The 13,362-nt window shown below is 39.0% G+C and overlaps 1 protein-coding gene across 1 annotated transcript in view; it reads right to left on the reverse strand.

Annotated features, from left to right (window-relative positions):
• LOC122562994 (BTB/POZ domain-containing protein KCTD20-like) overlaps nt 1-13,362 on the reverse strand; it is a 66,238-nt gene that overhangs the window by 35,662 nt on the left and 17,214 nt on the right. The gene's annotated exons all lie outside the window — the stretch shown is intronic.

The raw sequence follows: 13,362 nt of genomic DNA on the forward strand, positions 1-13,362 counted from the left end.
AGACTAGTATTCCAGTAAAGGCCAGTATTCCAATAAAGGAACAGATTCCAATAAAGACCAGTATTCCGTTAAAGACCAGTATTCCAGTAAAGACCAGTATTCCAATAAAGATCAGTATTCCAATCTCGACCAGTATTCCTATAAAGGCCAGTATTCCAATAAAGGAACAGATTCCAATAAAGACCAGTATTCCAGTAAAGACCAGTATTCCAATAAAGGCCAGTATTCCAATAAAGACCAGTATTCCATTAAAGACCAGTATTCCATTAAAGACCAGTATTCCAATATAGACCAGTATTCCAATAAAGAACAGTATTCCAATAAAGGCCAGTATTCCAATAAAGGCCAGTATTCCAATAAAGGAACAGATTCCAGTAAAGACCAGTATTCCAATAAAGGCCAGTATTCCAATAAAGAACAGTATTCCAATAAAGGCCAGTATTCCAATAAAGGCCAGTATTCCAATAAAGGAACAGATTCCAGTAAAGACCAGTATTCCAATAAAGGCCAGTATTCCAATAAAGACCAGTATTCCATTAAAGACCAGTATTCCATTAAAGACCAGTATTCCAATATAGACCAGTATTCCAATAAAGAACAGTATTCCAATAAAGGCCAGTATTCCAATAAAGGCCAGTATTCCAATAAAGGAACAGATTCCAGTAAAGACCAGTATTCCAATAAAGGCCAGTATTCCAATAAAGACCAGTATTCCAGTAAAGACCAGTATTCCAATAAAGGCCAGTATTCCAATAAAGACCAGTATTCCATTAAAGACCAGTATTCCATTAAAGACCAGTATTCCAATATAGACCAGTATTCCAATAAAGAACAGTATTCCAATAAAGGCCAGTATTCCAATAAAGGCCAGTATTCCAATAAAGGAACAGATTCCAGTAAAGACCAGTATTCCAATAAAGGCCAGTATTCCAATAAAGAACAGTATTCCAATAAAGGCCAGTATTCCAATAAAGGCCAGTATTCCAATAAAGGAACAGATTCCAGTAAAGACCAGTATTCCAATAAAGGCCAGTATTCCAATAAAGAACAGTATTCCAATAAAGGCCAGTATTCCAATTAAGGCCAGCATTCCAATAAAGGAACAGATTCCAATAAAGGCCAGTATTCCAGTAAAGACCAATACTCCAGTAAAGACCAGTATTCCAATAAAGGCCAGTATTCCAATATAGGAACAGATTCCACTAAATGCCAGTATTCCAATAAAGGCCAGTATTCCAGTAAAGACCAGTATTCCAATAAAGGCCAGTATTCCAATAAAGTCCAGTATTCCAATAAAGGAACAGATTCCAGTAAAGACCAGTATTCCAATAAAGGCCAGTATTCCAATTAAGAACAGTATTCCAATAAAGGCCAGTATTCCAATAAAGGCCAGTATTCCAATAAAGGAACAGATTCCAGTAAAGACTAGTATTCCAGTAAAGACCAATATTACAATAAAGACCAGTATTCCAATAAAGGAACAGATTCCAATAAAGGCCAGTATTCCAGTAAAGACCAGTACTCCAGTAAAGACCAGTATTCCAGAAAAGACTAGTATTCCAATAAAGGCCAATATTCCAATAAAGGAACGTATTCCAATAACGGCCAGTATTCCGGTAAAGACTAGTATTCCAGTAAAGACCAATATTACAATAAAGACCAGTATTCCAATAAAGGAACAGATTCCAGTAAAGGCCAGTATTCCAATAAAGGCCAGTATTCCAGTAAAGGCCAGTATTCCAATAAAGGCCAGTATTCCAATAAAGGAACAGATTCCAGTAAAGACCAGTATTCCAATAAAGACCAGTATTCCAGTAAAGATCAGTATTCCAATAAAGGCCAGTATTCCAATAAAGGCTAGTATTCCAATAAATGCCAGTATTCCAATTAAGACCAGTATTCCAATAAAGGAGCAGATTCCAGTAAAGGAACAGATACCAATAAAGGCCAGTATTCCAGAAAAGGCCAGTATTCCAATAAAGACCAGTATTCCAGTAAAGGAACAGATTCCAGTAAAGACCAGTATTCCAATAAAGATCAGTATTCCAATAAAGACCAGTATTCCAGTAAAGGAACAGATTCCAGTAAAGGCCAGTATTCCAATAAAGACCAGTGTTCCAATAAAGGTCAGTATTCCAATAAAGACCAGTATTCCAATATAGACTAGTATTCCAGTAAAGGCCAGTATTCCAATAAAGGAACAGATTCCAATAAAGACCAGTATTCCGTTAAAGACCAGTATTCCAGTAAAGACCAGTATTCCAATAAAGATCAGTATTCCAATCTCGACCAGTATTCCTATAAAGGCCAGTATTCCAATAAAGGAACAGATTCCAGTAAAGGAACAGATTCCAATAAAGGCCAGTATTCCAGTAAAGACCAGTATTCCAATAAAGACCAGTATTCCAGTAAAGATCAGTATTCCAATAAAGGCCAGTATTCCAATAAAGGCCAGTATTCCAAATAAATGCCAGTATTCCAATAAAGACCAGTATTCCAGTAAAGACCAGTATTCCAATAAATGCCAGTATTCCAATAAAGGCCAGTATTCCAGTAAAGACCAGTATTCCAATAAAGGCCAGTATTCCAATAAAGTCCAGTATTCCAATAAAGGAACAGATTCCAGTAACGGCCAGTATTCCAATAAAGGCCAGTATTCCAGTAAAGGCTAGTATTCCAATAAAAACCAGTATTCCAATAAAGGCCAGTATTTCAATAAAGACCAGTATTCCATTAAAGGCCAGTATTCCAATAAAGGCCAGTATTCCAATAAAGAAACAGATTCCAGTAAAGACCAGTATTCCAATAAAGGCCAGTATTCCAATTAAGACCAGTATTCCAATAAAGGCCAGTATTCCAGTAAAGACCAGTATTCCAATAAAGGCCAGTATTCCAATAAAGACCAGTATTCCAATAAAGACCAGTATTCCAATAAAGGCCAGTATTCCAATAAAGTCCAGTATTCCAATAAAGGAACAGATTCCAGTAACGGCCAGTATTCCAATAAAGGCCAGTATTCCAGTAAAGACCAGTATTCCAATAAAGGCCAGTATTCCAATAAAGTCCAGTATTCCAATAAAGGAACAGATTCCAGTAAAGACCAGTATTCCAATAAAGGCCAGTATTCCAATAAAGAACAGTATTCCAATAAAGGCCAGTATTCCAATAAAGGCCAGTATTCCAATAAAGGAACAGATTCCAGTAAAGACCAGTATTCCAATTAAGGCCAGTATTCCAATAAAGGAACAGATTCCAATAAAGGCCAGTATTCCAGTAAAGACCAATACTCCAGTAAAGACCAGTATTCCAATAAAGGCCAGTATTCCAATATAGGAACAGATTCCACTAAATGCCAGTATTCCAATAAAGGCCAGTATTCCAGTAAAGACCAGTATTCCAATAAAGGCCAGTATTCCAATAAAGTCCAGTATTCCAATAAAGGAACAGATTCCAGTAAAGACCAGTATTCCAATAAAGGCCAGTATTCCAATAAAGTCCAGTATTCCAATAAAGGAACAGATTCCAGTAACGGCCAGTATTCCAATAAAGGCCAGTATTCCAATAAAGACCAGTATTCCAGTAAAGACCAGTATTCCAATAAAGGAACAGATTCCAGTAAAGACCAGTATTCCAATAAAGGCCAGTATTCCAATAAAGACCAGTATTCCAGTAAAGACCAGTATTCCAATAAAGGCCAGTATTCCAATAAAGTCCAGTATTCCAATAAAGGAACAGATTCCAGTAACGGCCAGTATTCCAATAAAGGCCAGTATTCCAGTAAAGACCAGTATTCCAATAAAGGCCAGTATTCCAATAAAGTCCAGTATTCCAATAAAGGAACAGATTCCAGTAAAGACCAGTATTCCAATAAAGGCCAGTATTCCAATAAAGAACAGTATTCCAATAAAGGCCAGTATTCCAATAAAGGCCAGTATTCCAATAAAGGAACAGATTCCAGTAAAGACCAGTATTCCAATTAAGGCCAGTATTCCAATAAAGGAACAGATTCCAATAAAGGCCAGTATTCCAGTAAAGACCAATACTCCAGTAAAGACCAGTATTCCAATAAAGGCCAGTATTCCAATATAGGAACAGATTCCACTAAATGCCAGTATTCCAATAAAGGCCAGTATTCCAGTAAAGACCAGTATTCCAATAAAGGCCAGTATTCCAATAAAGTCCAGTATTCCAATAAAGGAACAGATTCCAGTAAAGACCAGTATTCCAATAAAGGCCAGTATTCCAATTAAGAACAGTATTCCAATAAAGGCCAGTATTCCAATAAAGGCCAGTATTCCAATAAAGGAACAGATTCCAGTAAAGACTAGTATTCCAGTAAAGACCAATATTACAATAAAGACCAGTATTCCAATAAAGGAACAGATTCCAATAAAGGCCAGTATTCCAGTAAAGACCAGTACTCCAGTAAAGACCAGTATTCCAGAAAAGACTAGTATTCCAATAAAGGCCAGTATTCCAATAAAGGAACGTATTCCAATAACGGCCAGTATTCCGGTAAAGACTAGTATTCCAGTAAAGACCAATATTACAATAAAGACCAGTATTCCAATAAAGGAACAGATTCCAGTAAAGGCCAGTATTCCAATAAAGGCCAGTATTCCAGTAAAGGCCAGTATTCCAATAAAGGCCAGTATTCCAATAAAGGAACAGATTCCAGTAAAGACCAGTATTCCAATAAAGACCAGTATTCCAATAAAGACCAGTATTCCAGTAAAGATCAGTATTCCAATAAAGGCCAGTATTCCAATAAAGGCTAGTATTCCAATAAATGCCAGTATTCCAATTAAGACCAGTATTCCATTAAAGACCAGTATTCCATTAAAGACCAGTATTCCAATATAGACCAGTATTCCAATAAAGAACAGTATTCCAATAAAGGCCAGTATTCCAATAAAGGCCAGTATTCCAATAAAGGAACAGATTCCAGTAAAGACCAGTATTCCAATAAAGGCCAGTATTCCAATAAAGAACAGTATTCCAATAAAGGCCAGTATTCCAATAAAGGCCAGTATTCCAATAAAGGAACAGATTCCAGTAAAGACCAGTATTCCAATAAAGGCCAGTATTCCAATAAAGAACAGTATTCCAATAAAGGCCAGTATTCCAATTAAGGCCAGCATTCCAATAAAGGAACAGATTCCAATAAAGGCCAGTATTCCAGTAAAGACCAATACTCCAGTAAAGACCAGTATTCCAATAAAGGCCAGTATTCCAATATAGGAACAGATTCCACTAAATGCCAGTATTCCAATAAAGGCCAGTATTCCAGTAAAGACCAGTATTCCAATAAAGGCCAGTATTCCAATAAAGTCCAGTATTCCAATAAAGGAACAGATTCCAGTAAAGACCAGTATTCCAATAAAGGCCAGTATTCCAATTAAGAACAGTATTCCAATAAAGGCCAGTATTCCAATAAAGGCCAGTATTCCAATAAAGGAACAGATTCCAGTAAAGACTAGTATTCCAGTAAAGACCAATATTACAATAAAGACCAGTATTCCAATAAAGGAACAGATTCCAATAAAGGCCAGTATTCCAGTAAAGACCAGTACTCCAGTAAAGACCAGTATTCCAGAAAAGACTAGTATTCCAATAAAGGCCAATATTCCAATAAAGGAACGTATTCCAATAACGGCCAGTATTCCGGTAAAGACTAGTATTCCAGTAAAGACCAATATTACAATAAAGACCAGTATTCCAATAAAGGAACAGATTCCAGTAAAGGCCAGTATTCCAATAAAGGCCAGTATTCCAGTAAAGGCCAGTATTCCAATAAAGGCCAGTATTCCAATAAAGGAACAGATTCCAGTAAAGACCAGTATTCCAATAAAGACCAGTATTCCAGTAAAGATCAGTATTCCAATAAAGGCCAGTATTCCAATAAAGGCTAGTATTCCAATAAATGCCAGTATTCCAATTAAGACCAGTATTCCAATAAAGGAGCAGATTCCAGTAAAGGAACAGATACCAATAAAGGCCAGTATTCCAGAAAAGGCCAGTATTCCAATAAAGACCAGTATTCCAGTAAAGGAACAGATTCCAGTAAAGACCAGTATTCCAATAAAGATCAGTATTCCAATAAAGACCAGTATTCCAGTAAAGGAACAGATTCCAGTAAAGGCCAGTATTCCAATAAAGACCAGTGTTCCAATAAAGGTCAGTATTCCAATAAAGACCAGTATTCCAATATAGACTAGTATTCCAGTAAAGGCCAGTATTCCAATAAAGGAACAGATTCCAATAAAGACCAGTATTCCGTTAAAGACCAGTATTCCAGTAAAGACCAGTATTCCAATAAAGATCAGTATTCCAATCTCGACCAGTATTCCTATAAAGGCCAGTATTCCAATAAAGGAACAGATTCCAGTAAAGGAACAGATTCCAATAAAGGCCAGTATTCCAGTAAAGACCAGTATTCCAATAAAGACCAGTATTCCAGTAAAGATCAGTATTCCAATAAAGGCCAGTATTCCAATAAAGGCCAGTATTCCAAATAAATGCCAGTATTCCAATAAAGACCAGTATTCCAGTAAAGACCAGTATTCCAATAAATGCCAGTATTCCAATAAAGGCCAGTATTCCAGTAAAGACCAGTATTCCAATAAAGGCCAGTATTCCAATAAAGTCCAGTATTCCAATAAAGGAACAGATTCCAGTAACGGCCAGTATTCCAATAAAGGCCAGTATTCCAGTAAAGGCTAGTATTCCAATAAAAACCAGTATTCCAATAAAGGCCAGTATTTCAATAAAGACCAGTATTCCATTAAAGGCCAGTATTCCAATAAAGGCCAGTATTCCAATAAAGAAACAGATTCCAGTAAAGACCAGTATTCCAATAAAGGCCAGTATTCCAATTAAGACCAGTATTCCAATAAAGGCCAGTATTCCAGTAAAGACCAGTATTCCAATAAAGGCCAGTATTCCAATAAAGACCAGTATTCCAATAAAGACCAGTATTCCAATAAAGGCCAGTATTCCAATAAAGTCCAGTATTCCAATAAAGGAACAGATTCCAGTAACGGCCAGTATTCCAATAAAGGCCAGTATTCCAGTAAAGACCAGTATTCCAATAAAGGCCAGTATTCCAATAAAGTCCAGTATTCCAATAAAGGAACAGATTCCAGTAAAGACCAGTATTCCAATAAAGGCCAGTATTCCAATAAAGAACAGTATTCCAATAAAGGCCAGTATTCCAATAAAGGCCAGTATTCCAATAAAGGAACAGATTCCAGTAAAGACCAGTATTCCAATTAAGGCCAGTATTCCAATAAAGGAACAGATTCCAATAAAGGCCAGTATTCCAGTAAAGACCAATACTCCAGTAAAGACCAGTATTCCAATAAAGGCCAGTATTCCAATATAGGAACAGATTCCACTAAATGCCAGTATTCCAATAAAGGCCAGTATTCCAGTAAAGACCAGTATTCCAATAAAGGCCAGTATTCCAATAAAGTCCAGTATTCCAATAAAGGAACAGATTCCAGTAAAGACCAGTATTCCAATAAAGGCCAGTATTCCAATAAAGTCCAGTATTCCAATAAAGGAACAGATTCCAGTAACGGCCAGTATTCCAATAAAGGCCAGTATTCCAATAAAGACCAGTATTCCAGTAAAGACCAGTATTCCAATAAAGGAACAGATTCCAGTAAAGACCAGTATTCCAATAAAGGCCAGTATTCCAATAAAGACCAGTATTCCAGTAAAGACCAGTATTCCAATAAAGGCCAGTATTCCAATAAAGTCCAGTATTCCAATAAAGGAACAGATTCCAGTAACGGCCAGTATTCCAATAAAGGCCAGTATTCCAGTAAAGACCAGTATTCCAATAAAGGCCAGTATTCCAATAAAGTCCAGTATTCCAATAAAGGAACAGATTCCAGTAAAGACCAGTATTCCAATAAAGGCCAGTATTCCAATAAAGAACAGTATTCCAATAAAGGCCAGTATTCCAATAAAGGCCAGTATTCCAATAAAGGAACAGATTCCAGTAAAGACCAGTATTCCAATTAAGGCCAGTATTCCAATAAAGGAACAGATTCCAATAAAGGCCAGTATTCCAGTAAAGACCAATACTCCAGTAAAGACCAGTATTCCAATAAAGGCCAGTATTCCAATATAGGAACAGATTCCACTAAATGCCAGTATTCCAATAAAGGCCAGTATTCCAGTAAAGACCAGTATTCCAATAAAGGCCAGTATTCCAATAAAGTCCAGTATTCCAATAAAGGAACAGATTCCAGTAAAGACCAGTATTCCAATAAAGGCCAGTATTCCAATTAAGAACAGTATTCCAATAAAGGCCAGTATTCCAATAAAGGCCAGTATTCCAATAAAGGAACAGATTCCAGTAAAGACTAGTATTCCAGTAAAGACCAATATTACAATAAAGACCAGTATTCCAATAAAGGAACAGATTCCAATAAAGGCCAGTATTCCAGTAAAGACCAGTACTCCAGTAAAGACCAGTATTCCAGAAAAGACTAGTATTCCAATAAAGGCCAGTATTCCAATAAAGGAACGTATTCCAATAACGGCCAGTATTCCGGTAAAGACTAGTATTCCAGTAAAGACCAATATTACAATAAAGACCAGTATTCCAATAAAGGAACAGATTCCAGTAAAGGCCAGTATTCCAATAAAGGCCAGTATTCCAGTAAAGGCCAGTATTCCAATAAAGGCCAGTATTCCAATAAAGGAACAGATTCCAGTAAAGACCAGTATTCCAATAAAGACCAGTATTCCAATAAAGACCAGTATTCCAGTAAAGATCAGTATTCCAATAAAGGCCAGTATTCCAATAAAGGCTAGTATTCCAATAAATGCCAGTATTCCAATTAAGACCAGTATTCCAATAAAGGAGCAGATTCCAGTAAAGGAACAGATACCAATAAAGGCCAGTATTCCAGTAAAGGCCAGTATTCCAATAAAGGCCAGTATTCCAATAAAGGAACAGATTCCAGTAAAGACCAGTATTCCAATAAAGATCAGTATTCCAATAAAGACCAGTATTCCAGTAAAGGAACAGATTCCAGTAAAGGCCAGTATTCCAATAAAGGCCAGTATTCCAATAAAGGAACAGATTCCAGTAAAGACCAGTATTCCAATAAAGATCAGTATTCCAATAAAGACCAGTATTCCAGTAAAGGAACAGATTCCAGTAAAGGCCAGTATTCCAATAAAGACCAGTGTTCCAATAAAGGTCAGTATTCCAATAAAGGCCAGTATTCCAGTAAAGGCCAGTATTCCAATAAAGGCCAGTATTCCAATAAAGGAACAGATTCCAGTAAAGACCAGTATTCCAATAAAGATCAGTATTCCAATAAAGACCAGTATTCCAGTAAAGGAACAGATTCCAGTAAAGGCCAGTATTCCAATAAAGACCAGTGTTCCAATAAAGGTCAGTATTCCAATAAAGGCCAGTATTCCAGTAAAGGCCAGTATTCCAATAAAGGCCAGTATTCCAATAAAGGAACAGATTCCAGTAAAGACCAGTATTCCAATAAAGATCAGTATTCCAATAAAGACCAGTATTCCAGTAAAGGAACAGATTCCAGTAAAGGCCAGTATTCCAATAAAGACCAGTGTTCCAATAAAGGTCAGTATTCCAATAAAGACCAGTATTCCAATATAGACTAGTATTCCAGTAAAGGCCAGTATTCCAATAAAGGAACAGATTCCAATAAAGACCAGTATTCCGTTAAAGACCAGTATTCCAGTAAAGACCAGTATTCCAATAAAGATCAGTATTCCAATCTCGACCAGTATTCCTATAAAGGCCAGTATTCCAATAAAGGAACAGATTCCAATAAAGACCAGTATTCCAGTAAAGACCAGTATTCCAATAAAGGCCAGTATTCCAATAAAGACCAGTATTCCATTAAAGACCAGTATTCCATTAAAGACCAGTATTCCAATATAGACCAGTATTCCAGTAAAGACCAGTATTCCAGTAAAGGCCAGTATTCCAGTAAAGGCCTGTATTCCAGTAAAGGAACAGATTCCAGTCAAGGAACAGATTCCAGTAAAGACCAGTATTCCAATAAAGGCCAGTATTCCAATAAAGACCAGTATTCCATTAAAGACCAGTATTCCAATCTAGACCAGTATTCCAATATAGACCAGTATTCCAGTAAAGGCCAGTATTCCAGTAAAGGCCAGTATTCTAGTAAAGGAACAGATTCCAGTAAAGGCCAGTGTTCCAATAAAGACCAGTATTCCAGTAAAGACCAGTATTCCAGTAAAGGCCAGTGTTCCAATAAAGACCAGTATTCCAATATAGACCAGTATTCCAATATAGACCAGTATTCCAGTAAAGACCAGTATTCCAGTAAAGACCAGTATTCCAGTAAAGACCAGTATTCCAATAAAGGCCAGTATTCTATTAGCCTTCCCAATGACCTGAACCTGTTTATGATTGATGTACAAGGAGCAACCCCCCCCCCACCCCACTCCCTCTGTGCTGTCGCTTTCTGCAGTCTTTCCCCAGTTAAATAATAGAGAAACCTCGATTATCTGAAGGACTTGGACGGGGAGTATTTCATTCAGTTAATTGAGTTCCGGATAGTCGAATTTCGGATAACATTGTTTAGCCGAGCATCAGGGCCTTGTGATCTTGCCGGATAATCCGATTTTTGGATAATTGTGGTGCCTCTGTATTCAGCCCCTCTATTCTTCCTGCCAGTGTTCATAACCTCACAATTTTGCACGTTAAATTCTATCTGCCTAGTTTTATCCCGCACACTAAACCAGTCCATATCCCTCTATATCCAAACAATTTCCCACATTGTTGGGTAGATCCCAGTCTTGTGGCTGCACTGGATTCACTTGGCTGGTGGTGTGGTTTAGAGGTTAACAGCATGGAAACAGGCCCTTCGGCCCAACTTGTCTGTGCTGCCCAGTTTCCACAATTAAACTTGTCCCAATTGCCTGAGTTTGGTCCATATCCCTCTATACCTATCCCATCAGTGCACCTGTCTAAATGTGTCTTAAATGACAAAATTGTACTCACCTCCCTCACTACCTCTGGCAGCCTGTTCCAGACACTCACCACCCTCTGTCTGAAAAACATTGTCCCTGTGGACCCTTTTTGTATCTCTCCCCTCTCATCTTAAACCAATGGCCTCTACTTCTAGACTCCCCTACCCTGGAAAATGCTGTTCGCTATCACCCTTATCTAACCCTCTGATGAGGTTTATAGAGGTCATAGACCTTGCTAAGGTCACCCCTCAGCCTCCTACAGTCAGGGAGAAAAGTCCCAGCCTACCCAGAGAGAAAATGCTGGAAAATCTCAGCAGGTCATCTAATGCTGCCAGACCTGCTGAGATTTTCCAGCATTTTCTCTTTTGGCACTGCATCCGCAGTAATTTGCTTTAACCCAGCCTACCCAGCTTCTCCTTATAGCTCAAACCTTCCAGTTAGGTAATATCCCAGTAAATCTTTTCTGCACTCTTTCTAGTTTAATAATATCCTCTCTATAGCAGGGTGAGCAGAACAGCACATAGTAATCCAAACATGGCCTCACCAATACTGCAACAAGACATCCCAACTCTTACATTCAATGCTTTCACCGATGGAATGTTTCTTGATGTCACATGGAGTGAATGGAATTAGCTGAAGACTGACGCTGGGGATGGATCATCCAATCAGCATTTCTGGCTGAAGATTGCTTCAGCCTTATTTTTCACACTGATGTGCTGGGCTCTTCCATCATCGAGGATGGGGATATTTTGTGGAGCTTCCTTACCACCCCACCCCCCCACCCCCAATTAGGCATTTAATGGTCAATGCCACTTGGATACAGTTGGATGTGGCAGGAGTGTAGAAGGCTTAGTTTGGTTGGTTGGTTGTGGGATTTATTATTCTGGATCAGTGGTGCTGGAAGAGCACAGCAGTTCGGGCAGCATCCGAGCAGCAGTAAAATCGACGATTCGGGCAAAAGCCCTTCATCAGGTCGGGGAGGAGAGGGTGGAATGGATAGGTGGAAAAGGAGCTAGGCAGTTCGGATAAGTCCGGACAAGTCATGGGGACTGGAAGTTTGAAACTAGGATGAGGTGGGGGAGATTTATTAGCCATGTCTGAACCTGCTGTTTAGCTCTGCCTGGTGCTGCCCCTAGCACGCTGCCCTGTCCCCCTCATGGTTGCTGCCCCGGGTTTGATGTTCATCGGCTGAGCCACGAGACAACGGCTCGTGGTGGGACAACAATTCTGCTGCTTCCCAATGACCCAGTGGGCCCTTATGGAGGCCCAGCTTTGAGCTGCTGGGTTTGATGTCAGTCTGTCCCACTCAGAGTCACACAGCATCATGGAGAACTCTTGCAATGTGAAGATGGGAATTTGGCTCAATGAGGATTATACAGTGGGCACTCCTGCCAACAATGCTGCTTCTGTGATCGTTAGAATGGTGACGACCAAGTCAAGTGGACTCTGCCCCTCACAATGAATCTCCCAGCAGGAACTGCACATCCATTCCAGCAGCCGTGTCCTTCAGTGTATGGCTAGTTGTGATAGGGATGGACACTGAGGGCTCAGAGCCTGGGGTGTCTGGGACCAGAAGTTTTAAGGTTGAGATGAGGAGGACCTTCCTCTGAGGGTGGAGAGCCCTTGGAACTCCTTGCTGCAGAGAGCTGTCGGGACAAAGCCCTTGTGTATATTTGAGACAGACAAATGGTCACTTGGGGAATGAAGGATTATGGGGAAAATGCGGGAAAGGGGAGGTGGGGAATGTCAGATCCTATAAAATGGTGGAACAGACTCAAAGGCCCTGATCCTATTTCTTATGGAAGCCATCTTCAGCCCCTCTTGCATATTAAACAGAGGAGCACTGATTGGTCAGCCGAGGGAGGACAGTACATGGTTTCCTTGCCCATATCTGACCTTGGGTGGTGAGACCACACAGGGCCCAGAGGTGGCTCTCCCAACTGCTCATCCCCCCTGGTTGGTGTGTCTCTGCCAGTGAGATTGGACATTCGGAGGGATGGGCGGGAGGAGTCTATAACACTGGTTAATAATCAGAGCCACAGAACTATACCATTTTATAACTTTGTTGTGTTATAAATTATAGCATAGACTTGTATTTAAGAGTTTGTGCCATTGTCTTTACCCACTGTCCAAGTTAGAAATAGCTCTTTATTTCCTTTATTCCAATTAATTTTAATTTTAAACCACAGTGTGTCACAGTTTTATAATTCACTTGTGTTGCTACAGTTTTAATATCATTGTGTCGTTATCTTAGAATTTGTTGTTCATTGTATTTGATTTTCTGCAAAAGGATAAGAAAGAATAAGGGGACCATGGGCTACAGGGAAAAGGCAGGCATTGAGGAGTATCACATCAGCTCCATGA

This window comes from Chiloscyllium plagiosum, unplaced genomic scaffold, assembly GCF_037043375.1.
Source record: "Chiloscyllium plagiosum isolate Xiang-an unplaced genomic scaffold, Cpla_swu_hap1 HiC_scaffold_26, whole genome shotgun sequence".
Classification (NCBI taxonomy): Eukaryota; Metazoa; Chordata; class Chondrichthyes; order Orectolobiformes; family Hemiscylliidae; genus Chiloscyllium; species Chiloscyllium plagiosum.